The 23,736-nt window shown below is 52.7% G+C and overlaps 1 protein-coding gene and 1 long non-coding RNA gene across 26 annotated transcripts in view; one reads left to right on the top strand and one right to left on the bottom strand.

The window, feature by feature from the left end:
* Window positions 1-13,618, bottom strand: part of JAKMIP3 (Janus kinase and microtubule interacting protein 3) — a 115,717-nt gene extending 102,099 nt beyond the window's left edge. For all 25 annotated transcript variants that reach the window (XM_058698160.1, XM_058698166.1, XM_058698167.1 and 22 more), the window contains exon 1: window positions 13,516-13,618. The gene's annotated coding sequence lies outside the window, so the exon portion shown is untranslated. The remainder of the gene's footprint in view (window positions 1-13,515) is intronic.
* Window positions 13,619-13,689: 71 nt separating this feature from the next.
* LOC131493598 (uncharacterized) lies at window positions 13,690-23,481 on the top strand. Its single transcript, XR_009252775.1, has 2 exons — window positions 13,690-17,343; window positions 23,383-23,481. It is a non-coding gene; the product is annotated as an uncharacterized LOC131493598 (long non-coding RNA).
* Window positions 23,482-23,736: the final 255 nt, after the last annotated feature.

The following is a 23,736-nucleotide window of genomic DNA, read 5'->3' as shown; positions in this document are numbered from 1 at the left end:
CAGAGAGGTGAGTGGAGTCCCGCCAGGAGCGAGGAGGCCACACTGGAGTCAGATTTCCAGCTCTCGAGCCAGACTTTTGGAAGACAGGCCCCGGGTGGCCACTGGCAAGCTGGCCGGGGGGACAAGGGATCACCAGCAGCACCTCACAGAAAACACAGGCTCGAGTGACGTGCGGTGGCAGGGAGGGAAAGGGCCCTGCGGTCCCGCCGCGGCTGCCTGAATGAGAAGGGGGGTGTCAGAGGGCTGGGACGCCCCGGGGGAGAAGGCCAATTACTGGGTCCTTCAGCCCAGGGGTCTCACGACGCGGGCTTTTGACCCGCTTGCAGAGAGGAAGGCAGCCGCTCATTAACCTCCTGCTGACCAGCTTCCCAAGTTCAGACAGAATTTGAGATGGAAAAAAAAGTCAGGGAGTGAGAGTGAGCATTAATTAAAGCCACGGTGCCGGCCGCTCAGGCCCCACGAGCTGCTTTGCAGGCCGCTGACTCTCCCCCGGCTTCCCGGCAGTCTTCCTTCCCAATTTGGTCTCGCCGTGGCCTACAGGCTTTTTGGCAAGGCCTGCTTTGCTTTAATTTCCTCCCAAATGTTGGCGGAAAAGAGATGTTAAATTTTAATTGATTCACGACATTTCTCAAAGCAATTGCTCTGAGTGGTGGTTCTCAAGACAAGTTAGCGACCTAGGCCGGTGGCCCAAGTGACACAGCCGTGTCCACTGCGCACGACTTTGGTCCTTGCTAACCCGCTCCCACTGGAGAAGGAATCTGCCGCCAACCCCCGCGCCCCGCCCGCCCCACACCTGCCTGCCCCAATCAGGACACCGTTCGTTTGCTCCCACATCAGCCGACGCTCCTAACCTCGGCAGAGCCTTGCAAGTGAGTGACTTGAGAGATGTCAATCCAGAAGTTATTTGCTCAGCTTGTCCACCGAGGGAGCTACGTGGTGGCTCTCCCACACGCACACAACCATTTCTAAAATTCTTGGGAAACAGAAGTTGTTGGGAGAAAGAGAAGGGGGGCCGGGCCTTTCCCAGGCTTGCTCCTTACCCTAAGCGAAGCTTCCCTAGTCTGCTGGTTTCTCCAAGCCACGGTTGACCCTGGCCGTAGGCACTGGGCTTAGAAATCATTTCGTGATGTGGGTTCCTCCTTCCACATCCTCCTCCAAGTTCGCAGAGTGAGGCTCCCTGGTCCCCCCTGGGTCATTCCAAAAGTGAACCTGAAACCCCAACAATATGACCTTGAGCTTACAGTCTTGCTTTCCGTGGCTTTTTGCTAACGGATCCACCTGGACAGAAGCCAACACCTGCAGACCCTCCTTAATTCTCCATGGGGGCAGAGGAATTCCAGAACTCTTTCCCAGGGAGTGGTGGGCTAGGCTGGGTCAGAACTAACTCACCTTCCTCCTAAGACAGCAAAATGCTGAGGGGACAAATCCCAGGTGCGCCCCCCCCCCCAACCGAGAGAGAAGTGCCTCACTGAAGGACTCAAAGCAGCTTTTGCCTAAGAAGTCGGCCCGCACCCTGCACTTGGACCCCTGCTCCTTAGCCTCCTGCGGTGAAGGAGGCAGGAGAGACCCCTGGTACCTGCTCCAGTGGGGCGTTTTGCTGGTCGCCCGCCCCACAGTGGAGCCCCTGGGGGACGTGCCAGAACATGCCCACCCACACCGCAGCCTGACTCCAAGGGGCTGTGGGAAGACGGCCACGGTCGCAGCAGGGAGTCCCCTCACCGAGAAGGGGTGACCACAGATGGTCCTTGCACAGAAGATGGTCTGAGTGGCATCCAGGGCTCCAGGTCCAGCTGGGTCTGATATGGTCCCTACCGGGTGCCCCAGCCGCCTGGCAAGGGCAGACGTGACCCTCCCTAGAGAAGGGCGCGTTCGTCCAAGGTCTCAGGGAAACCCCACGAGCAAATGTTTGAGGACAGTGACAAACACACAGCTAAGGGAGCCAGGAAACCAGGAAGCAAGGCAAATGAGCAAGAGCCAGGTTTAAAGAAACAGGACCTTCAGGCATTGCATTTAACCAGCACGGGTCACAAAAGAACAAGTCTCCCTGCTTTTTAAATAGACCGTATTTTTTTTAGAGCAGATTTAGATTCACAGCAAAACTGAGCAAACAGCAGAACTCCCGTACACGCCTGCACAGAACCCTCCTGGTTTATTTAAGGAAATAAGTTACAAGCTTGAAAATAACTTCAGGGAGTAGAAAACTGTAAGAAGGGATATGCCAAAGCTGAATAAGAAGAGAGGACTTTGTAAAAACAAATATAATAACTGAAATCAGACACCTGGTGGACACTCGCGGTGGCAGATCGGGCAGCAGAACCGCGAAAGGGGGAGAGAATTCGGAAGAGATTACCTAGCATTGAGCACAAAGACACAAAAAAGAGAACGCACAGAGGAAGGGTATAGAGAGAACGAGAAGCTCTCCCGGAAGGAAAAGTGAGGGGGGAAAACTTAGAAGCAGAATTTGAGGACGTAGTGAACAGGATTCTCAGGGTTTGACGGAAGAAAACGTCAAGATGCAAAGTAAGCCCAAATCTAGGCGCATCGTAATGACACTTGAGGGGAAAAAACGGCAAAGACGGACAGAAATGGAGACAATCTGCCCGAGGAACCGAGCTCAGGTCGGAAGGCAGGAGGGCGGCGGGACTTCTCATCAGCGCGATGGGGGCCGGAGGACGGTGGAATAACGCGCTAACCGTGCCTTAAAAGTACCCGCCGAGCAAGAAGTCTGTCCCCCGTGAAAATATTTTCACCCTCATCCCTGAAAGAGAGAACTTTTCAGACAAAAAAGGGGAAATAAAGGAATCTCCACGGGGTGTGCCTCGGGCGGGAGCGTGATTCCCAACGGATAGTCCAAGAGGCAAGAAGAGAGGGAGAACGACAGAAGTACTACGTACAACAGGAAGTCTGAAATCAGTGCCTGTAAAACACTGACAATTTCTCGTGGTGTTATGAGAGAAACAGGATGGAAACAAGATGCCAACCACAAAGACATAAAACTTCAAACAAGGATGAGCTCGGTTCAAATTCTCAAGCTCCTCTTTCTTCTCTGGGGAAGCTTTGGGTTTGCTTTACCTCCAGGAACATGATTTTGCTGCTACGTTTATGATAATCATGAAAATAACAGAAAACACACTCTGCGACATTTAGAGGGAAGGGGGGAAACCCCTCAATCGGTGCAAAATGAGGCAAGAGAGGGGGAGAAGAAGGGTCACAAACAGAATAACACAAAATAAAACACAGTTCAACCCCAAATACACCCCCAAAACCATCAAGTGGAAATTTAAAAACGTACTTCTCAGGTGGAGGCAGAATGGCAGTGACGATGTCATCGTTCCAAGCACCCCCCCCCCCCATTTCCTCTCAACACGGAAAGGGAACAGTCAGTGCAAGAAAGCACAGGAAACATCAAAAACGTTTTCCACACAACAAGGTGACGAAACACCGTCCTCCTGCCCGCTGACTGCCCCAACACTTACTGGCTTAGAACACGTGTTTTATTCTGCTCGGGGGCAGGAGGGTCGGGACTTGGGGGAAAGCTTAGCTGCGAGGCTCCCTGCCGACCCCCGTGCTATCAGGAGCAGCTGCGGGGCTGGGCTCCACCCCAGGATGGGGAGTCGGCACGGGCGTGGGTAGTGGGAGCTCAGGTGTCCTCTCCAGGGCGGTGGCCGTGTCCCCAGAGTGCACACCCCAACAGTGGTCTCTCCGAGGGGTCTCTACGGAGGCTTCCTACCAGCCATCCGGGAGCCCTGGGCCATCGCCACCGAGAAGAGGGGGAGGGGGGCTCTGCCTGGACAGTGGGGGACCGAGCGTAGGCACCCCACCAATGCCCACACAGTGAGGGCCTTGGACCTGCTCCTCGTCCGTCAGAGCCCAGGGGTCTCTAACAAGTGCTTTACCTCGAAAACAGGGTCCCCACTTGAAGCGGAGCCTCGGCCAGACAAGCTGATCTTTCCAGGAGAGAGATGCTTTTCAATCTTTCAAGGAACACAGAGGAAAGTAACGAAACAGCAAAGCTAAGTAGTAAGTCACAACACGTGGGGCCCTGCGGAGGGGACTTAGTGGCCTACAGCCCATTACAGAGTCCTGTTTGTTTCCTTTTGGTCTGGAAATCCCTTTTGTAATGATCGAGTCAAAGACACGCTGGAAAACACACAGAGCCATTTCAGAGTAGAGCTATTTCTGATAGAGACCGAACAGAGAACGAGCTGCCACCCGGGGATGACCACGCGCCTGCAGGAAAGGAAGGGGGACGGCTGTTCGGTGACAGGAAGGGACCGAGGCGCAGTACTGAGAAAAAGTGGGGCAGGGTCCTGGTCGGCTGCATTTCGCCTAAGACGGGAGAGGGCACGTGGACACACAAATGCATTTGCTGAACCTATTTTTAAAGGGAAATATGAACTAAAAAACTACCTTAAAAATACTGCTACTGAGAGGGTCGCCTGGGGGGCTCAGTCGGTTAAGTGTCCAACGCTTGACCTCGGCTCAGGTCGTGATCTCACGGTTCGTGGGTTCGAACCCCGAGTCAGGTTCTGCACTGATGGCACAGAACCTGCTTGGGATTCTCTCTCTCTCTCTCTCTCTCTCTCTCTCTCTCTCTCTCCCTCTCTCTCTCCCCCTCTCTCCCTGCCCCTTTCCTGCTCATGTTTGCACACGCTCGCTCTCTCTCTCTCTCAAAATAAACAGGTAAACTTAAAAAAATAAAAGGAAAAGGAAAAATAATGAAACAAAATATCAGAAAACAACGATACATTTCTCTTAGAATTTCTTCTAGGTTTGTCCTCTGAAAACCTGTTAAATCGTGACCAGCTCAACAGCCACGGGCTCCCCCCGCACTCGGCTCTGACACTCAGCTCTGTGGGGCTTTCCCACTGACAAGAGCCGGGGCCCCCGGGGGATGCTCAGGACGCGGGCAAGGCGGGCACCTGGGATCCGAACACGAGGCCGCGATGCAAGACTGCTGGGCTCCGCTCAGGAAGACACAGGAGAAAACGTGGGACCACGGGGCCGTCGCGGGGGAGGCCGGCAAGGGTCCGGACGAGACGCAGGGAACAATAACCACAAAGGAAGAAACGGATACATCAGACTTTGTCAAAATTTAAAACTTCCTACGACGAGGAAGAGGCAAGGAAGTCGTGTCTCACGCAGAACTGGGACCTACCGTTCGAGAAGACAAACCAGTGCAAGAGGCAAAAGATGTGACCCCGCTTCACAGAAGACGTGCTGGCCGCCAACAAGCACGAACACAGCGACTCCGTGTCAGTCTTGAGGCAAACGGAAACGGAGCCACCGGGAGCCACGCCCGCAGACTCACCGGCGGGACTAAGACACAGATCAAACGACAGAGGCCAGGACGGGAGCAACCGGGACTCTCGCACCAAATGCGTGGCCGTTTTGGGGGAATGTTCTGGTGGCCACTCATAAAATAATTCGTACACCTTCCCGACGATGCCCTCGGTCCGCTCCCAGGAACCTCCTCACAGGACGGAAAGGTGCGTCCACGAAAAGATGTATTAAAAAAAGGTCCCGCGTAGAAAATCCCGTAAGCTGTGTTATGGGAACGAATTTCCCCCAAATCTCCTCCCTAAACTACACAAATAATTCACATCAAACATTCTTTGCAAAGCCACGTGCTTGGCATTGCGTGAACAGAGTGTCCCCAAACCGTGAGGTCACCGCGAGTAAAAAGAGAAAAGCTAACCGATCCCAGCGCCACCGACCCTCACGCTTGTGCCCGGCCTCGGGGAAATGGGACGGTGCGGCTGGAGGGGTCGGGGACATGGGGTGGGGGGAGCCACCTCCACGTGTGGGCACCACGGAGTCCTGCCAGTGGCGGGGAGGGGCTGGCAGGCCCTGCACCTGACCCGAGCCTGACCCTGACTCTGACCCCGACCCCAACCCCAACCCCGAGCAGGGTGGCCCCAGTGACCGAGAGAAAGCTGGCTGAGCTCTCGAAAGTGACGAACTCACTGAACAGAGGCCAGCGTGGCATGAAGGACACACGTGGTCTGAGAGGTCAGCCTTCCAAACACAGAGCTTCTGGGTAGAAAAAAGGCAAAAAGAGAAACTCTTAAGCAGAGAAGGAGAAAAGAAGAAAAAAGGAGAAGTGTAGGGTCTTTCAGGCCAAGACCCTCTCCTCAAAACAACCCCCTGAAGTGTGGGGACTTCGCCAGGCTGGAGGGAAAGGGGGCTGTTAGGTTAGGGATCTTGTAAAATCCCCCAAACACCCGATGTCATAAACACAAATACAAGTCAAGTCCGCAGATGCCCCGTGCAGAAAATCAGGAACGAAATTTTACACAAGGGTTGATGCAAAGTCTCTCTTGTTCAAAAGCAGCCATGAAGCAGAAGAAACCTGTAAAGCCACACAGAATTATGCCCTGGAGGGCACGGACAACCACCCGGAGTTAGAAATCCAAACACTAAAATGGATCAGAAATGAGGATAAGTGAAAACTTGACTGAACTCAGAAGAAAATACAAGAAAGACCCGAATTATCTCAGCAATGAGCGCTCATGAAGCATTCGGGGCCCATAAGAGCAGGGACCACGGTGCTGGGCTTGGGTCGTGCTCTTGGGATGGGGACGTGCCCCCTGGGCCAGGGTCGTGCTCCTGGGATGGGGACATGCTCACGGGATGGGGTCATGCTCCGGGATGGGGACGTGCTCACGGGATAGGGTCATGCTCCTGGGCTGGGGTCGTGCTCTTGGGACAGGGATGTGCTTGTGGGACAGGGTCATGTTCTCGGGATGGGGACATGCTTGGGGGATGGGGACGTGCTCCTGGGCTGGGATCGTGCTCCGCGGGCCTCCTATTCAGAGCTATGATTCAGGGAGACCTTCCTCGCACAGAAAGAGACCTGATCTGCACATTTCAAGGGGCTCACTGGGGAACCCTGAGACACGCCCAGCAAAACATTTGGATTTCAAAACTAAGGTAAAATCCTCAAAGCCTGCAGGCAAAAAGATCAGTTACCTTCCAGAGTCAAAAGAATGAGACGGGTCAGACTTTTAAACCAACACAGAAGCAAGGAAACAATGGAAATATTAAGAAAAAATCAATGAAAGAAACCATGAACGAAGGATTTCAGAACCAGCCAAGTCCAGAACATCCGTGGTTCCAGAAAGTAAGAAAGTGCTAAATAACAATGATAATTTAATCAAAATCTCACGGAACAGACAAGATGGGGCGTGTGGAAGGAACACAGGTGCTCCTAGGCCACCAGCTGGAGCCATCTGGTAAACCAGCCTGCCCTGTGGCTGCGGGACGCCGACCCGGGGGACGAAACGGTCGTCCGCGTGTCCGCACCCAAACGAAAATCATTGTGTAAAGAACGAGGAGAAGGCGCGGCTTTTCCCGAAAGGAGCGTTAGCTCCAGGGCCCCCAGCGGCAAAGGCACGGTGACGACCGTCAGGCACGGACACGCGGAGGAGGCGAGGCTAGCGAGGGGGGATTTAAGAAGCAGGGTCCGCACGCCTCGAAGTATCTCCCCAGGATACCGCCCGGCCACGGCGGAGAAGCCCCGGCCCCCGGACACCCAGGCCAGGCTCACCACGAGCGGGAGACAGACACGGACAACTCGGATGCAGGACGCGGAGGAGAGGACGCCCGCGTGGCCGCGGGCTCCTTGCCAAAGACACATAACCGTGTTCCGATCATGAGAAAAACTCCGATTCTGGGTATTTTTACAACGTCGCTCCTCAGTAGCCTGCGGAAGCATCGACGTCGGAAGAGGACAGGCAAGACTGAGGACTTGTCACCGGCTGGAGGAGACCAGGCAGACGCAACACCCACACGCAACGTGGGGTCTGGGGTGGGACCCCAGGGCAGAAGAGGGACGTTGGTGGGTAGGGAGGTCTGAATAAGGTCTGTACTGCAGCACCACTATTGACGTCCCGGTTTTGGTTACGCAGGATGGTTGCAGAAGACGTCAACGCTAGGGAAACCGGATGAGGGGTAAACGGGGCCCCGTGCCATTTTTGCAGTTTTCCTGTAGGTCTGGAACTAGTTTAAAATAAAGCTTTTAAGAAATAAGCACGTAAAAAGATACTTAATATCACTAATGGGAAACGCAAATCGAAACTTCAACGAGACACCGCCTCACCTCTCTCTCTCTGTCTCTCTCTCTCTCTCTCCATATATAGATGAAAAAGAAAACCAGGTGTTGGCGAGGATGTGGAGAAGTCGAGACCCTCATGCGCTGTTGGCGGGAACGGAAACCAGTGCAGCCGCCGTGGAGAACAGTACGCAGGTTCCTTCAAGTGTGAACACAGAATTGCCACGTGGTCCGGCCATCCCACTTCTGGGTGTGCACCCAAAAGAACAGAAAGCAGGGCCTCGAAGAAATACTTGCACACGCGGGTGCACGGCAGCGTTACCCACAATACCTAAAACCTGGAAGCAATCCAAGCGTCCACCGACGGTGAACAAAATGTGGTCCACGCACACAATGGGATATTATCCAACCTTGACCAGGAGAGAAATCCGGCCACGTGCCACAACGTGGATGAGCCATGAGGACGTTGTTCTCAGTGAAACAAGCCAGTCACAAAAGGACAAACACCGTCCGACTCTACTTACGTGAGGTCCCCAGAGGAACCTAGAGGAGTCACACTCGTGGGGACAGAAAGCAGAAGGTGAGTGCAGGGGCGGGGGAGGGGGACGGGGGGTTACTATTTCATCAGACAGAGTTCAGTTCTGCAAGGTGACAAAGTTCTGGAGATGGACGGTGGTGACCCCTACAGCAAGGCGAGTGTGCTCAACGCCCCTGAACGCACCCTTGAACGTGGCTGAGATGGTCAGTTTTATGTGATGTGTATTTTACCCAATTTATAAAAACGAAACAGAAGAGGGGTGCACGGGTGGCTCAGGTCATGATCTCACAGTTCATGAGTTCGAGCCCCGCATCGGGCTCTGTGCTGACAGCTCGGAGCCTGGAGCCCACTTTGGATTCTGTGTCTCCCTCTCTCTCTCTGCCCCTCCCCTGCTCACACTGTGTCTCTCTCTCAAAAATGAATACACTTTAAGAAAACAAAACAGAACAAACCCACGAACGTGACCTCTGTCTTCCACACATGTTGATAAGCCCCTCAGCTCTGAGGGTCCAGCTGCCCCAGCAGCCCAGCCTCGCAGCAAGTGCCCCCGGCCACAGCATCCTGTCCAGCCTGCTCCTGGCCCACGGGTCCCTACTGTACCCTCGCTGGCTTCCTCCAGGCCCCAGGGCTGGCCTGCTCCTCCCCTCGGATGGCTGTGTCCTGAGCTGCCTCTTGGACCCCCAGCCAGCGGGAGGCCAGGTCACAGGCTCTGGGGGAACTGGGAAACACCTTGGTGGTTTTGGTCACAGCAGAAACAGTATGTGTTTTCACGGTGGCTTAAGGCACATCCGTCTGGCTGCTGACCACTCCTGGAGGGCAGAGACCATGTCTGTCCCTGTTCACCGACCTCCCCAACTGAGGGCCACGGTGCCTGTCCCAGACAAGGTGACTGATTTCATGTTTTGTGGGCAGGAAAGTCTGGTGGCATCACGCCAGGAGGTGGGGCCAGGAAGGGACGGCGCTGAGTGATGCAGGGGGTCCCGGCAGTCCCCGGGCACAGTATCCAGGCCACAGCTTCACCTCACGAGTATCCTCCTGAGTCCCCAGGTGGGCCTCTGCTGTCCAGCCCTCTCCCCAGACTGCGTGGCCGCGCTGAGCTCAGATGTGGGCGGACAGCGCAGGAGGGAAGGTCTTTGTCGCTCGAAGGGAAAAGAGACTCAGCTTGACTTTGCCTCCTGGCGTCCTTCCCTCCATTTCTTCATTCTGCCCCCAGGATCTCAACCCAGATCTGGAGGGAAACCAGCCCAGAGGTCAGCCCAGGGCAGGTGGACAGGAGGTCTCCCTGGAGTCTGGGCTGGCCACAGGGAGAGCCCTGCCTCGAGACTTCTTCCTCACTCCCCGGGCCAGGCAAGAACATTCTACCCTCTGGGGCGTCTGGGTGAGCACCCAACTCTTGATTTCGGCTCAGGTCGTGGTTCCAGGGTTGTGGGATCAAGCCCTGCTTGCTTCGAACTCTGTGCTGAGCATGGAGTTTGCTTAAGAGTCTGTCTCCCTCTCTCTCTCTCTCTGTGCCCCTCTCCCCCACTCGCTCACTCTCTTAAAAAAAAGAAAAAAAAAAGGAACCTTCTGCCTTCTGCTGGCCTCTGGCAGCTCCCCACAGCCTGAGCTCCAGAAACTGAGTAGAGAGAAACTTAGGCCTCCGGATGCTCCATAAAGATGTGCTTTGGGGCCAAGAGAACCCAGCCCCGTTCTCCTCCCGGAAGCATCCTTATCGTCCCTGCACTTTCACACCAAGGAGCCCAACCCGGAAAAGCCTGGATTAGAAACCGCAGACCAGCAGACTCCCTGTTTATAATGCAAAAGATTCCATACAAAGGGCGTGCGTAACACAGTACGGACTCGAAAACAACCCCAGAAACCCGCAACACATTGATCAGCAGAGGCACAGGCGCAGCCACCTTAAGAATAAACGACCAGGGGCGCCTGGGTGGCTCAGTCGGTTGAGCGTCCGACTTCGGCTCAGGTCACGATCTCACGGTCCGTGAGTTCAAGCCCCGCGTCGGGCTCTGTGCCGACAGCTCAGAGCCTGGAGCCTGTTTCAGATTCTGTGTCTCCCTCTCTGCCCCTCCCCTGTTCATGCTCTGTCTCTCTCTGTCTCAAAAATAAATAAACATTAAAAAAATTTTTTAAAAAAGAATAAATGGCCATAAAGCTTCCCAAGAGGAAAGGCCGTTGATAGGACCAACTACGTGAAGCTGGTGAAGCCCGTTTTTGCTAATTATCTCCAATATTGTAATGACCCATGTAAATTTCAGCCACAGAGGAACCGTCAAACCAGAGAGAGAGGACAGAATGGGCGCTCAGCCCCCGGGGTCGTTAAAGGGAAGTTAAGCCTGGTGGCGGCCCTCCCAGCCCGACATCCTTCCGCGCTCACGGATGCTGAGGGCCTGGGCTCACTTCCCCGGGCAGAGTGCAGAGGGAGGGGACTCTGGGGACACAGCCTGGGCTCGCCACAGAGGGGAGGGAGGAGGGCAAGGCATGGCAGGTAACCTTCAGCAGGAAGTCTGGCCGGGGACAAGGCCTCATCACTCTGCTCTGGACCGTGGCACAGCACCCTGACTGACGACCCACCGTCCAGGCCGAGCCCTGGCAGGAAGCGTGGAGGAGGGGCACGGAGACCCCAGGGAGGAGCAGGGCAGAGACCGGGACACAGGTCTGGGGTGCGATCCGGGGCCCAGGGGAGGGCTCTTATGTGCCAGGACTAAGAGTCACAGATCCTAACTTAGGACAAGACCCTTCCCGTCTCCGGGTCTCGGGCTCCTCACTTCTCGATGATTCTTTGCGATACTGTCATTTTGTCCTTTGCAGGTTCCTTGAGGATGTGGCCCCAGCCTGGTTCCCTCCACCCTCCTCAAGGTGGGTCACCGGCATCCTCCAGCCTCTCCCAGGCCTCCTGCCGCCCATCCCTTCTCTCAAAGTCATGCCCACATACCTTAACACACAAATCAGAACAGAGCCTGCCATAGAGCAGGCTGTGTAACAGGTGAGGTTTTTTTTATCCTATTTCCTCTTTTTTATAACAGTTTTTTGTTGCTATGCCATCATTCACAACCTCTTAGATCTTGTATCATGAAAGCAAACTGCTCGTGCTGAAAGCCCAGACCCTGGAACGCGTTGGTCATGATGTCACCAGCCGCCCCTGGGAAAGGCAGACACTGCGCACTGGTTCCTGGGGCCTCAGGCACGTGGGACAGGGTGGCTGCAGGAACACGCCGTGGCCCCGGGCATCTGCACTGACCCCCTGCTACCAGTCCATCCCTTCACCCTCCCCCCGTGGGCCCGGTTCTCAGCGGCCACCATCAGTACTGATAATAAATGCCAGTCACGCCTGTGTAAATATTTTCAGCACACATAAAGTTCCGAAACAACAGCATGTACGATGCATCAGTCTGCTTGAAAATCCTATTTGGACTTGAAATCATAACTTCATCAGCCTCCAACCGACAGGCACCGTTATAAAAGCTCCTTCTTTCCAACCATAGTCTTTTTGGGAAAAAGCAGGTGTGGTAAGGACTGCTTACTCCCTTCCCCATTAGTGGCCGGGACCCCAACCGGCTGCGGCCAGTTGGTGGTGCTGTTCTGTACCCCACAGAGCAGCCGCTGCCAAGGCGGCCCCTGGATGGGGCGTGAGCACCACAGCCCGAGATCGACTGGGCTGGGCCAGGGTTCTTGCTTCTGAAAGCACGTCAGTGTTCTGCTGACCTGTCCCGGAAACACTTCGAAAGGGGGCATAATACTCCTTGTTACTGAAGTTTACAAGAAGGTAAACAGGTCTGTGAGCCGTTAATGGGGGGGGGGGGGGACGGGGGGACACTGCAGAGAGCGGCCAAAGCAAGTCTTAACTCAGGGATGCAGATCGGCTTTCAGAAAGGCAGGAAAGGGGCGGGGGCGTCCCTCCTTCTAATCCTAAACCCCGGGCAGACACACCGCCTGGTGCCTTCTCCCCTCCACCCATCCTAAGGCAGGGAGAGCCCTCTGCACCCCCTGAAGTGCCCACCAGCTCCCCACTCCCTCCGTGGCACCCAAGGCAGAGAGGGTGCGTCTGATTTCTGGCTGCCCTGCCAGTGGTCACCCTGGCCCCTGTGTTTGCAGACAACACGCACTCCTTCCTCTGCAGGAAGTGAAGCTGAACCAAAACCTCAGGTGCGGCAGGAAGTCGCTGCCCACAATCCTGCTTCTCCAAGAGACAAGGTCAAAGCGACAGGCCGGAGGGGTTTTCTCGGAAAGGTGTGGAGCCCGAGCCTCCCCTCCTACTCCTGACCCTAGTCAAGTCCTTCATGCTGCGGCTTCCGAGGCTTCGGATACCGTGAGCCTCCGACCGCCCTGCCGCCACCCCCGGAAACAGGAACACGTGAAAGCAAAACACTAGACACCGAGGGGGTTGGGGACAGCTCAATCTGCGGTGCGGAAACGCCCAAGTGGCGCGGACCCCGACGAGAGCACCTGCGCGCCGCCCACCCGGGGCCGGCGTCCCTGCCAGCACAGAGGCCTGTGCACCTGCCGCCGGCTCCCGGGAGCTCCCGCGAAATGGGCGCGATTGAGACAGGTGGCCCGCGGGGTCGCCTGGAGAAGCCGAGAGGAGCCTGGCTCCAGACAGGAGCGTCCCGGCCGCGGGCCCCCCGACCAACAGAACGTCACTCTGCCACCTCCCCCCCCCCCCCCCCCGCCAACCCCGAACCTCCCCCGGGCCACCCCCCCCACCTTACCCCCCCCCCCCCCGCCATCTCCGGACCCCACCCCGGGCCACTCCCGGGCCACCCGCCGGCCGCCCCCAGGGCAGGGGGCAGGACGAGCGCGCGGGGCCACCGCCACCCCGCCGCGCAGGGCGCAGGGGCCCCGGGACGCACGGTGCCAGGCGCCGGAGCAGCGCAGAGGCCCGGCGGGGCGGCGGGCGGCGGGCTGGGGGCGGCCGGCGGCTGCTCACCGAGGCTCCCCGCGGGCGGCGGGCTCCGGGCGGCGTCCGACGGCCCGGCTCGGCCATTGCGGAGGCGCTGCGGCGGGCGGGGGGCGCGCGTCACCGCGGGCGGGCGCCCCAAACCCAGGGCCCTCCCCCGACACTCCCCGCTGCCGCCGCCGGGCGCGGCCCCGCGACACCCCAACCCCACCTCTTTTCCTCCTCTGCCATCTCAGGCTGGCGGGGAGCGGGTTTGCGTCTACGGAAAGCCGGCGACGATGCTGCCGAAAATAACCCGGGTGCTGCGCAGGGCGGAGGGGGGGCGGGCGAGGCCCGCCTCGGCCGCGCCCGCACTGACCGCCACCCACCCCGTGCGGCCGGGGGCGTCCGCGCTCAGAGCCACTCACCCACACTCCTCGCCGCCGCGCAGCCCGCAGCCCGGAAGACTTGCACGTGCGTGTTTTAGCCGTTAACTCCCGGCTTCCGTCTCCAAACGCTGCCTTCCACGCCCCGGATGAGAGAGAAATGCTCTTTGGAGCCGTGCGTGGAACAATCCTCTCCGTGCTCCGGAACCAGACCCACAATTCCATCGTTAAGCCGCGGGCTCTGGGGCTGCTGGCCTCAGGGTCCCAGCACCCCCACTTCTTCAGGCTCCGGATCTGGGGGGCCCCCCGGAAAAGTGCCCGCCTCTTAAAGTTGCCGGAGGGGCTCCCTGGGCTGATAGGTGTGGCAGGGCAGGGTAAGGATTGTATGAAAACCGACTCGCGGGGCACAGTGGCCCCTGGGAAGGACATTCCTTCTCCCACACCCAGACTTGGAAATCAGCAGACCCCAAAGTTCGGCGCGTGAGAGCAAATGTGTTTGCAAGCGGATGATTCCTGGTGACCCTCACAGGTGCATATGCCTCTCCTCCCTTCCTCCCAGACCCAGGCACTTTGGCCGCAGGAAACCCGGAACCGTCCGGGGATTGTTGGCTAATAAGAACACGTTTGCTAGCACAGAAGCTCACGTGAAGAGTTGTTCTCCCACCACCGGACACCCTGGGGCACCTTCAACTGGCCCATTCCAACATTCTCTGCCATCCGGATGATGGACACGGAGTACGACTTGGAAGTCCCGCCGTGGCAGCCCCCGGCTGCCCTTCCTTGGTGAGTGGCTCAGTGTGAAAGAGAACGCGCTCTGTAAGTCTCCGGATGGCGCTCCTGGTGGAGACCTGGTGAGCAGAGAAGGAAAAACTACCCCGGGATGAGCCTTTACTCCAATGAGGTCCCACGGAATCACTGTGCTCCCAGGGGGCTGGCGGGTCACGGGGGCGCGTGGCGTGGCTCTGGGTTGGTCTCAGCTGCTGGTCTCAGACTGAGCGGGAGGCGCGGCAGTAGCCTGGGCTGGGGATGAGCGAGGTCGTCAAGCCCGTGTGGAATCGCCATCACGCTACGACTGGGGCTCCTTCCGTGAGTGGCGTGTGCCGACAGGGGAAGCGGCTGGCTGCCACCTGCAGAACAGGTGTCTCCCCATCTGCCGGGCATGCGTGTGGAACACGGATATTCCCACACCTGAGCCCGCTCCAAAAAGTCCATCCAGACCCCCTTGACCCCATCCTCCGAAGTGGTTCCTTCTCGGTCCCTGATCAGCAGCGTAGGGGAATATGTCAGCTCACTCTCCTTCCAAGGAAAGTGGAAAACCAAACATGCTGCTTGCAGTCACCCACTGGGTGGGCTCCCCTCCACCATCACCACCCCCACCCCCAACTGGGGCCCGTTCCAGCAGTGCCCCAGCCAAGAGCGTCACCGCACACAGAATCATGTGCACGGCAGGCTCCATTTCTCAGCCATCAGTCAGTGGGTTTTAGGTTGCTGGTCATAAATCTAAAGAAGCCAGTGGAGGGAAGGTGAGGGGGTCAGCTACCTGCTCAGGCAGCCTATTTACATGTTACTTGAGAACAATCTCGTCTCAGCCTGCACAGGCGGCCACAACAAAATCCTACAGACTGGGGGGCTTTAACAACACGTGTATTCTCTTGTTGTTCTGGAGCTGGAAGTCCAAGATCTGGGTGCTGGCAGGGGCTGGTTTCTGGTGAGGCCTCTGTCCTGATGAGTGCGGGTTCAGGCTCACTTGCAATGATCCCCTAAAGGTCTAGTGTTTTCCTTTCCCTTGTGCACGATCTGGGGAGTGTGGCTACAGGTCCTTTTCTGAAAGGCCAGGGGGAAACTTTGCGAATACTCACGGTGTTAACACAGGATCCTTCCCCAGGGACACCCAACCTCTCCTTAATTAAAAGGATGTGGTGTCTGTGAACTGATTCAGGTCTGACCGTCGTGTGAGGGCGGTGACTTCTAGGATAGTGACTCAAGTCCGCTTCTGCTCACTAAATTTAGAGTTTGCTATTTTGGTCAGACGGGCTGAATAGGCCCTTAGGGGGCTTCTCATCTAAAGGCTGAGGGAGACAGGCAAGATGGAGGGGATTTATCATGTGCACCCCTCCCACACACCTGCTGTTTCCCCCAGCATGGCATAAAGGCTCTCCCCTCCCCGAGGCATTAAGGCAGACATTGTCAGGGCAGGCGCCTGAATCCCGGGGAAGCCTTGGAGTGGCTGTTCCCACCACTGGTAGTGGTGCCACCATGAAATGAGCAGTCCTGGATAAGGGAACAGCATGAGTACAGTCACTATAATCACAACTTCTCTATATATTTGAATGTTTTTCAAAACAAAAGGTAAACATGGATATGAAGATTATATAAAGCACAACAACCGTTTACAACATAAAATTGTACCGGTTCAGAGGCAGCTGGGTGGCTCATTGGTTAAGCATCCAACTCTTGGTTTTGACTCAGGTCATGATCTCATAGTTTGTGACATCAAGCCCCATGTCGGCTCTGCACTGACAGCGTGGAGCCTGCTTGGGATTCTCTCTTCCTCTCTCTCTGCCCCTCCCCTGTTCTCTCTCTCTCTCAAAAATAAATAAATAAACTTAAAAAAAATATTGTGCCAGTTCAGTGTCTCTAGCAGCAAATTCAAAACAAAACAAAACATAGGAGTGCCTGGGTGGCTCAGTCAGTTAAGCATCCGACTCTTGATCTCAGCTCACGTAATGATCCCAGGGTCAATCAGGAGCCCTGCATTGAGCCACAATGAGCATGGGGCCTGCTTGAGATTCTCTGTGTGTGTGTCTCTCACTCTCTCTCTCTCTGTCTCAAAATAAAAATTGGAAACTCAGACAGGGTTGGAAAAACACTCATGAACAGAGAGTTCTGGTTCTAGATAAAATGGAGTGAGCACACTCCCCCCCCCCCATTTCTGTCCTAAATGCAGCCATAAAATCTGAACAGAAAGCATGGAGTAGCTATTTAAGAATTCTGGAAGGTAAATGGTAGCAGGTAGATTGGGGGGAAAGACCAGAATTTGGAGCACCATCACCCGGTTGTGAGTTTCTGTTACTTCCCAGCCTGGATTAAATCCAGCCCCAACCTGGAAGTGGGCATGGGCTGAACAGAGAGCATTCTAAGAGACGCCTTCCAATTCTAGTTCAAGAAATAGTTAAGGGCAAAACTAAAAGGCAACTGATGTAATGGGAGAAGATATATGCAAAGAGAATATCGGATAAAGGGTTAGTATCCAAAATCTATAAAGAATTTATCACACTCAACACCCCAAAAATGAATAATCCAGTGAAGAAATGGGCAAAAGACATGAACAGACACTTTTCCAAAGAAGACATCCAGATGGCTAACAGACACATTAAAAGATGCTCAACATCACTCATCCTCAGGGAAATACAAATCAAAATCACGATGAGATACCACCTCACACCTGTCATAATGGTGAAAATAACTCAGGAAACAACAGATGTTGGCAAGGGTGTGAAGAAAGGAGAATCTTTCGCACTGCTAGTTGGAATGCAAACTGGTGCAGCCACTCTTGAAAACAGTATGGAGTTCCCTCAAAAACTTAAAAATAGAACTACCCTACAACCCAGCAATTGCACTACTAGGTATTTATCCAAAGGATACAAAATGCTGATTTGAAATTGATTCAAAGCTGGTTCGAAAAATGCCCCTTCAGATGTTTGTAACGGCACTATTGACAATAGCCAAATTATGGAAAGAGTGCAAATATCCATCAACTCAAGAATGGATAAAGAAGGGGCACCTGGGTGGCTCAGTCGGTAAAGCGGCTGACTTCAGCTCAGGTCATGATCTTGCGGTCTGTGAGTTCGAGCCCCGCGTCGGGCCCTGTGCTGACAGCTCAGAGCCTGGAGCCTGTTTCAGATTCTGTGTCTCCCTCTCTCTCTGACCCTCCCCTATTCATGCTTTGTCTCTCTCTGTCTCAAAAATAAATGTTTAAAAAAAAAAGAATGGATAAAGAAGATGTGGTTTATATATACAATGGAATATTACTCGGCAATCAAAAAGAATGAAATCTTGCCATTTACAACAATGTGGATGGAACTAGAAAGTATTATGCTAAGTGAAATAAGTCAGCAGAGAAAGACAGATAACATACGATTTCACTCATATGTGGAATTTGAGAAACACAACAGATGAACATAGGAGAAAGGAAGGAAAAATAAGAGAAAAACAGAGAGGAGGCAAACCACAAGTGATTCTTAAATGGAACAAACTGAGAGTTGCTGGAGGGGAGGTGGGTGGGGGGATGGGCTAGATGGGTGATGGGCATTAAGGAGGGCACTTATTAGGATGAGCACTGGGTATTATATGTGAGTGATGAATCACTGAATCCTACTCCTGAAACCATTATCCCACCATATGTTAACTAACTAGGACTTACATGAAATTTTGAAAACTATTTTCTAGTGTAGTAAATATGCAGTTATAAGCTAATAAAAAAAGAAGAAGAAGAAATAGGAAAGGGTTGCCCTAATGCTTACCGAGGGGGGAGTACATCCTCCCTCGAATTTTTTCCTTTCTTCCTTCCCTCGTGCACCAACCCCACAAAACCCGATGGTGGTGGCAGCAACTCCAGGGCTGCGGGGGCCTAACACCTTGGCGGGAGGGGAGCATCTTCCTCTCTAACTGGGGGGCTCTGCTCCCAAAAGGTTGGGCAAATCACTGTTGCTTTCTGTCCTCCTCCTCTTCCCCCATGTGGCCCAAGATGCAGGTGCAGTAAGCAGAAGTATGTAACAAAGCTTTCCGGGAAAATGCCCAAAAAGAGATGCTCCAGGAAGTTGATAACTATGAGGAGACTGCAGAAAGGGGGTTACTAAGAAAAGTGATATGAGAAAGTCGTGTGGGATCTCCTGGAAACACCCCTGGGCTGCAAAGGCGCACATCCGAACCTGAGCAGCCAACCATAGACTGTGAGAGTGCACAAAGGGCCAGGCTGCTGCCCTGGTCCCGCTGGGTGGTGCACCCAAGGGACAGACCCACACAGTACTGCACAGGTCAGATGGGACATTCAGCATGAATTCAACTGTGTTACATGCCTCGTACAATGACACTTATCACCACTCTCCGTAACTGAACAAGTACCAGAGTCTCATAACATAGTATTCAATACGTACAAGATACAATCCAGAATTGCCTGGCAAACAAAGAACCGTGAGCATGTCAACTGGAATGGGAAGAGATGACAGTCACCAGGGCCGAAGAAACAGACATTGGGATTCTGTGACAAAGCAAGTATTACAGAAATGCTCTGACCAGTAAGAGTAAACGCTCTTGAGAAAGTGGAAAGCCGAGAAATAGAAAATACAAAGAAGAATGATATGGAAATTTTAGAAATAAAACATAATAACCGAAACAAAAAGCCCACTAGAGAGACTCGGTGGTGGACCGAGGATGGCAGAGGAAAGAGGAAGTGAACTTGAAGACGGATCAACAGAAATGACCCACTTTGTATTACAGAGAGGAAAAAGGGGTTCAAAAACAAATGAACAGAGACTCAGGGACCTGTGGCACAATATTGAAACGTCTCACATTTGTGTTCTCAAACTCCTAGAAAAAGAGGAAGGTGTGGTTAAGAAAAAAACATTTAAAGGGGCGCCTGGGTGGCTCGGTCGGTTAAGCGTCCGACTTCGGCTCAGGTCATGGTCTCATGGTCCATGAGTTCGAACCCCACGTCGGGCCCTGTGCGGACAGCTCAGAGCCGGGAGCCTGCTTTGGATTCTGTGTCTCCTTCTCTCTCTGCCCCTCCCCTGCTCATGCTCTGTCTCTCTCTGTCTCAAAAATTAATAAAAACATTAAAAATTTTTTTTAATAAATTTAAAAAAAAGAAAAAAAATATTTGAAGAAATAATGGCTGAAAACTTGTCCAATATGGTAACTAAGACAAAGAAAACAATCCTGAAAGCAGCCCAGGAAAAATGATACATTGTGTACAAGGAAATAATATGAATTACTGCAGAAAACATGGAGGATAGAGGATGTGGAACAGCATTGTTAAATGCTGGGAACAAAGCGTGTCAGAATTCTATGTGCACAGAAAATATCCTTCAAGAATGAAACTGCTGTGGACTGAATGTGTGTGTGCTCCCCAAATCCATATGCTGAAATCTTATCTCCCCCCCCCCCCGCCGCCCAGTGTGATGGTGGTTGGAGGTGGGGACTTTCTTTTTTTTTTTTTAATTTTTTTTTCAACGTTTTTTAATTTATTTTTGGGACAGAGAGAGACAGAGCATGAACGGGGGAGGGGCAGAGAGAAAGGGAGACACAGAATCAGAAACAGGCTCCAGGCTCCGAGCCATCAGCCCAGATCCTGACGCGGGGCTCGAACTCACGGACCGCGAGATCGTGACCTGGCTGAAGTCGGACGCTTAACCGACTGCGCCACCCAGGCACCCCGGGAGGTGGGGACTTTCGAAGGGGATTAGGTCACAAGGCAGAGCCCTGGTGGTGGAATTAGCACCCTGGTAAAAGACACAGCACAGGCCCTTCTTGCCCCTCCACCCTGGAAGGACACAGCAAGGTCACCATCCACGGAGCAGGGAGTGGGCTCTTAGTGGACACTGACTCTGCTGGCACCTCGCTCTTGGCCTTGCAGCCTGCAGAACTGTGAGACGTGAATTTCTGTTGTTTACGAGCCCCCCAGTCTGTGCTACTTTACTACTGTAGCCTGAATGGACTAAGACAGAAAGTGAAATAAATTGGTCTCAGATGAAGGAAAAATACCGGAATTTGTAGACAGCAGACTTTCTGTAGATGAGAGGCATCAGAAGGAAGCAATCAACTGAACTTAGAACATGGGAAGTTATTTAGGAACAAAGACACATCCAAAAATGTAAAAACAGAGGTGAGTTGAAGGTGAATGGATGAGGAAAAAGCACACCATGTCAACACCACCCCAGACACCACCCCCAACACAACCCCAACACCACCCCCAACAACAACCCCAACCCCAACCCCAACACCACCCACAACACCACCCCAACACAACCCTAACACCAACCCCAACACCAACCCCAACACCACCCCCAACACCATCCCCAACACCACCCCAATACTACCTCAACACCAACCCCAACACCATCCCCAACACAACCCCCAACACTACCCCAACACCATCCCCAACACCACCCCAACACCATCCCAACATCACCCCAACACTGCCCAAACACCAACCCCAACACCACCCACAACACCACCCCAACACCACCCCCAACACAACCCTAACACCAACCCCAACACCACCCCAACACCATCCCAACACCACCCCAACACCGCCCCAACACCACCCCCAACACTGGTGTCGCCATATTAATATCTGATACAATAGACTTTATGGCAAAGTGAATTACTCGAAATAAAGATGGTTGCTTATAATAAGGTGTTCAATTCATCAGGAAGATATATGAATTGTAAATGTGTAGGCATATAATAACTTGGGTTTAAAGTATATAAAACAAAACTTGACAGAAGTAGAAGGAGAAATAGAAAAATACATAGCCAGAGTGGAAGAAAAGATTCCGTCTCAATAAGTATTAAACAGAAAACTAGGCCGTAAGTATACAAAAAAATTGAACCTCATTACAAACTGGATCTAACAGGCATATATACAAGACTATATTCAACAACGTGCAACATTTTCAAGCCCAAGTAGTTCTGCGCAAGTCTCAAAAAGTTTCCAAGCACGTTGACAAAATACAACCTCTTTTCTTGATAAAAACCCTCAAGAAAGTAGGGATAGAAGGAACATACCTCAACATCATAAAGGCCACGTATGAAAGACCCACAGCTAATATCATCCTCAATGGGGAAAAACGGAGAGTTTTCCCCCTGAGGTCAGGGACAAGACAGGGAGGCCCACACGCACCACTGTGGTTCAACACAGTGTCGGAAGTCCTAGCCTCAGCAACCAGACAACAAAATGAAATAAAGGACATCCAAATTGGCAAGGAAGAAGTCAAAATTTCACTCTTCGTACATGACATGATACTGTATGTGGAAAACCCAAAAGACTCCACACAAAAACCTGCTAGAACTGATACATGAATTCAGTACAGTTGTCAGATATAAATCAACGTACAGAAACCTGTGGCATTTCTATACACCAATAATGAAGCAGCAGAAAGAGAAATCAAGGAGTTGGTCCCATTTACAATTGCACCAAAAGCCATAAAATACCTAGGAATACACCTAACCAAAGAGGTAAAAGATATGTGCGCTAAAAACTGTAGAAAGCTTATGAAAGAAATTGAAGAAGATACAAAGAAATGGGAAAACATGGGGCGCCTGGGTGGCTCAGTCGGTTAAGTGGCCAACTTCGGCTCAGATCATGATCTCGCGGTCCGTGAGTTCGAGCCCCGCGTCGGGCTCTGTGCTGGCAGCTCGGAGCCTGGAGCCTGTTTCAGATTCTGGGTCTCCCTCTCTCTGACCCTCCCCCGTTCATGCTTTGTCTCTCTCTGTCTCAAAAATAAATAAAAACATAAAAAAAAAAAAAAAGAAATGGGAAAACATCCCATGCCATGGATCGGAAGAATAAATATTGTTAAAATGTCTATACTACCTAAAGCAATCTACACGTTCAATGCAATCCCTGTCAAAATAACACCAGCATGTTTCACAGACTAATACAAACAATTCTAAAATTTGTATGGAACCAGAAAAGACCCTGAAAAGCCAAAGTAATGTTGAAAAAGAAAACCGAAGCTGGAGGTATCACGGTTCCAGATTTCAAACTATATTACAAGGCTGTAATCATCAAGACAGTATGGTACTGGCACAAAAACAGACACATAGATTGATGGAACAGAATAGAGAACCCAGAAATGGACCCACAGACGTATGGCCAACTAATCTTCGACAAAGCAGGAATGAATATCCAGTGGAAAAAAGACAGTCTCTTCAGCAAGTGGTGCTGGGAAAACCGGACAGCGACATGCAGACGAATCAACCTGGACCACTTTCTTACACCAGACACAAAAATAAATTCAAAATGGATGAAAGACCTCAATGTAAGACAGGAAGCCATCAAAATCCTCGAGGAGAAAGCAGGCAAAACCTCTTTGACCTTGGCCGAAGCAGCTTCTTACTCCACATGTCTCCAGAAGCTAAGGAGACAAAAGCAAAAATGAACTATTGGGACTTGATCAGGATAAAAAGCTTCTGCACGGTAAAGGAAACAATAAACACAACTAAAAGACAGCCTACGGAATGGGAGAAGACATTTGCAAATGACATATCGGATAAAGGGTTAGTGTCCAAAATCTATAAAGAACTTACCAACTCAACACTCAAAAAATGAATAATCCAGTGAAGAAATGGGCAAAAGACACAGACACTTTTCCAAAGATGACATACAGATGGCTAACAGACACACGAAAAAATGCTCAACATCACTCATCCTCAGGGAAATACAAATCAAAATCACAATGAGATGCCACCTCACACCTATCAGAATGGCTAAGGTTAACAACCCAGGCAACACCAGATGTTGGCAAAGGTGTGAAGAAAGGAGAATCTTTCTGCACTGCTAGTTGGAATGCAAGCTGGTGCAGCCATTCTGGAAAACAGTATGGAGGTTCCTCAAAAAATTAAAAATTTTTTGACCCTATGACCCAGCAATTGCACTGTTAGGTATTTACCCAAAGGATACAAAAATGCTGATTTGAAGGGGCACATACATCCCAATGTTTATAGCAGCCTATCAACAATAGCCAAAGTATGGAAAGAGTCCAAATGTCCATCAACAAATGAATGGAAAAAGAAGATGTGGTGTGTATGTGTGCGCGCGCACACACACACACACACACACACACACACAATGGAATACTGCTGAGCAATCAAAAAGAATGAA

The sequence above is a fragment of the Neofelis nebulosa genome, chromosome 13 (assembly GCF_028018385.1).
Source record: "Neofelis nebulosa isolate mNeoNeb1 chromosome 13, mNeoNeb1.pri, whole genome shotgun sequence".
Classification (NCBI taxonomy): domain Eukaryota; kingdom Metazoa; phylum Chordata; class Mammalia; order Carnivora; family Felidae; genus Neofelis; species Neofelis nebulosa.
The sequence above is the reverse complement of the archived record's forward strand: the minus strand, read 5'-3'. Positions and strand labels throughout refer to the sequence as shown.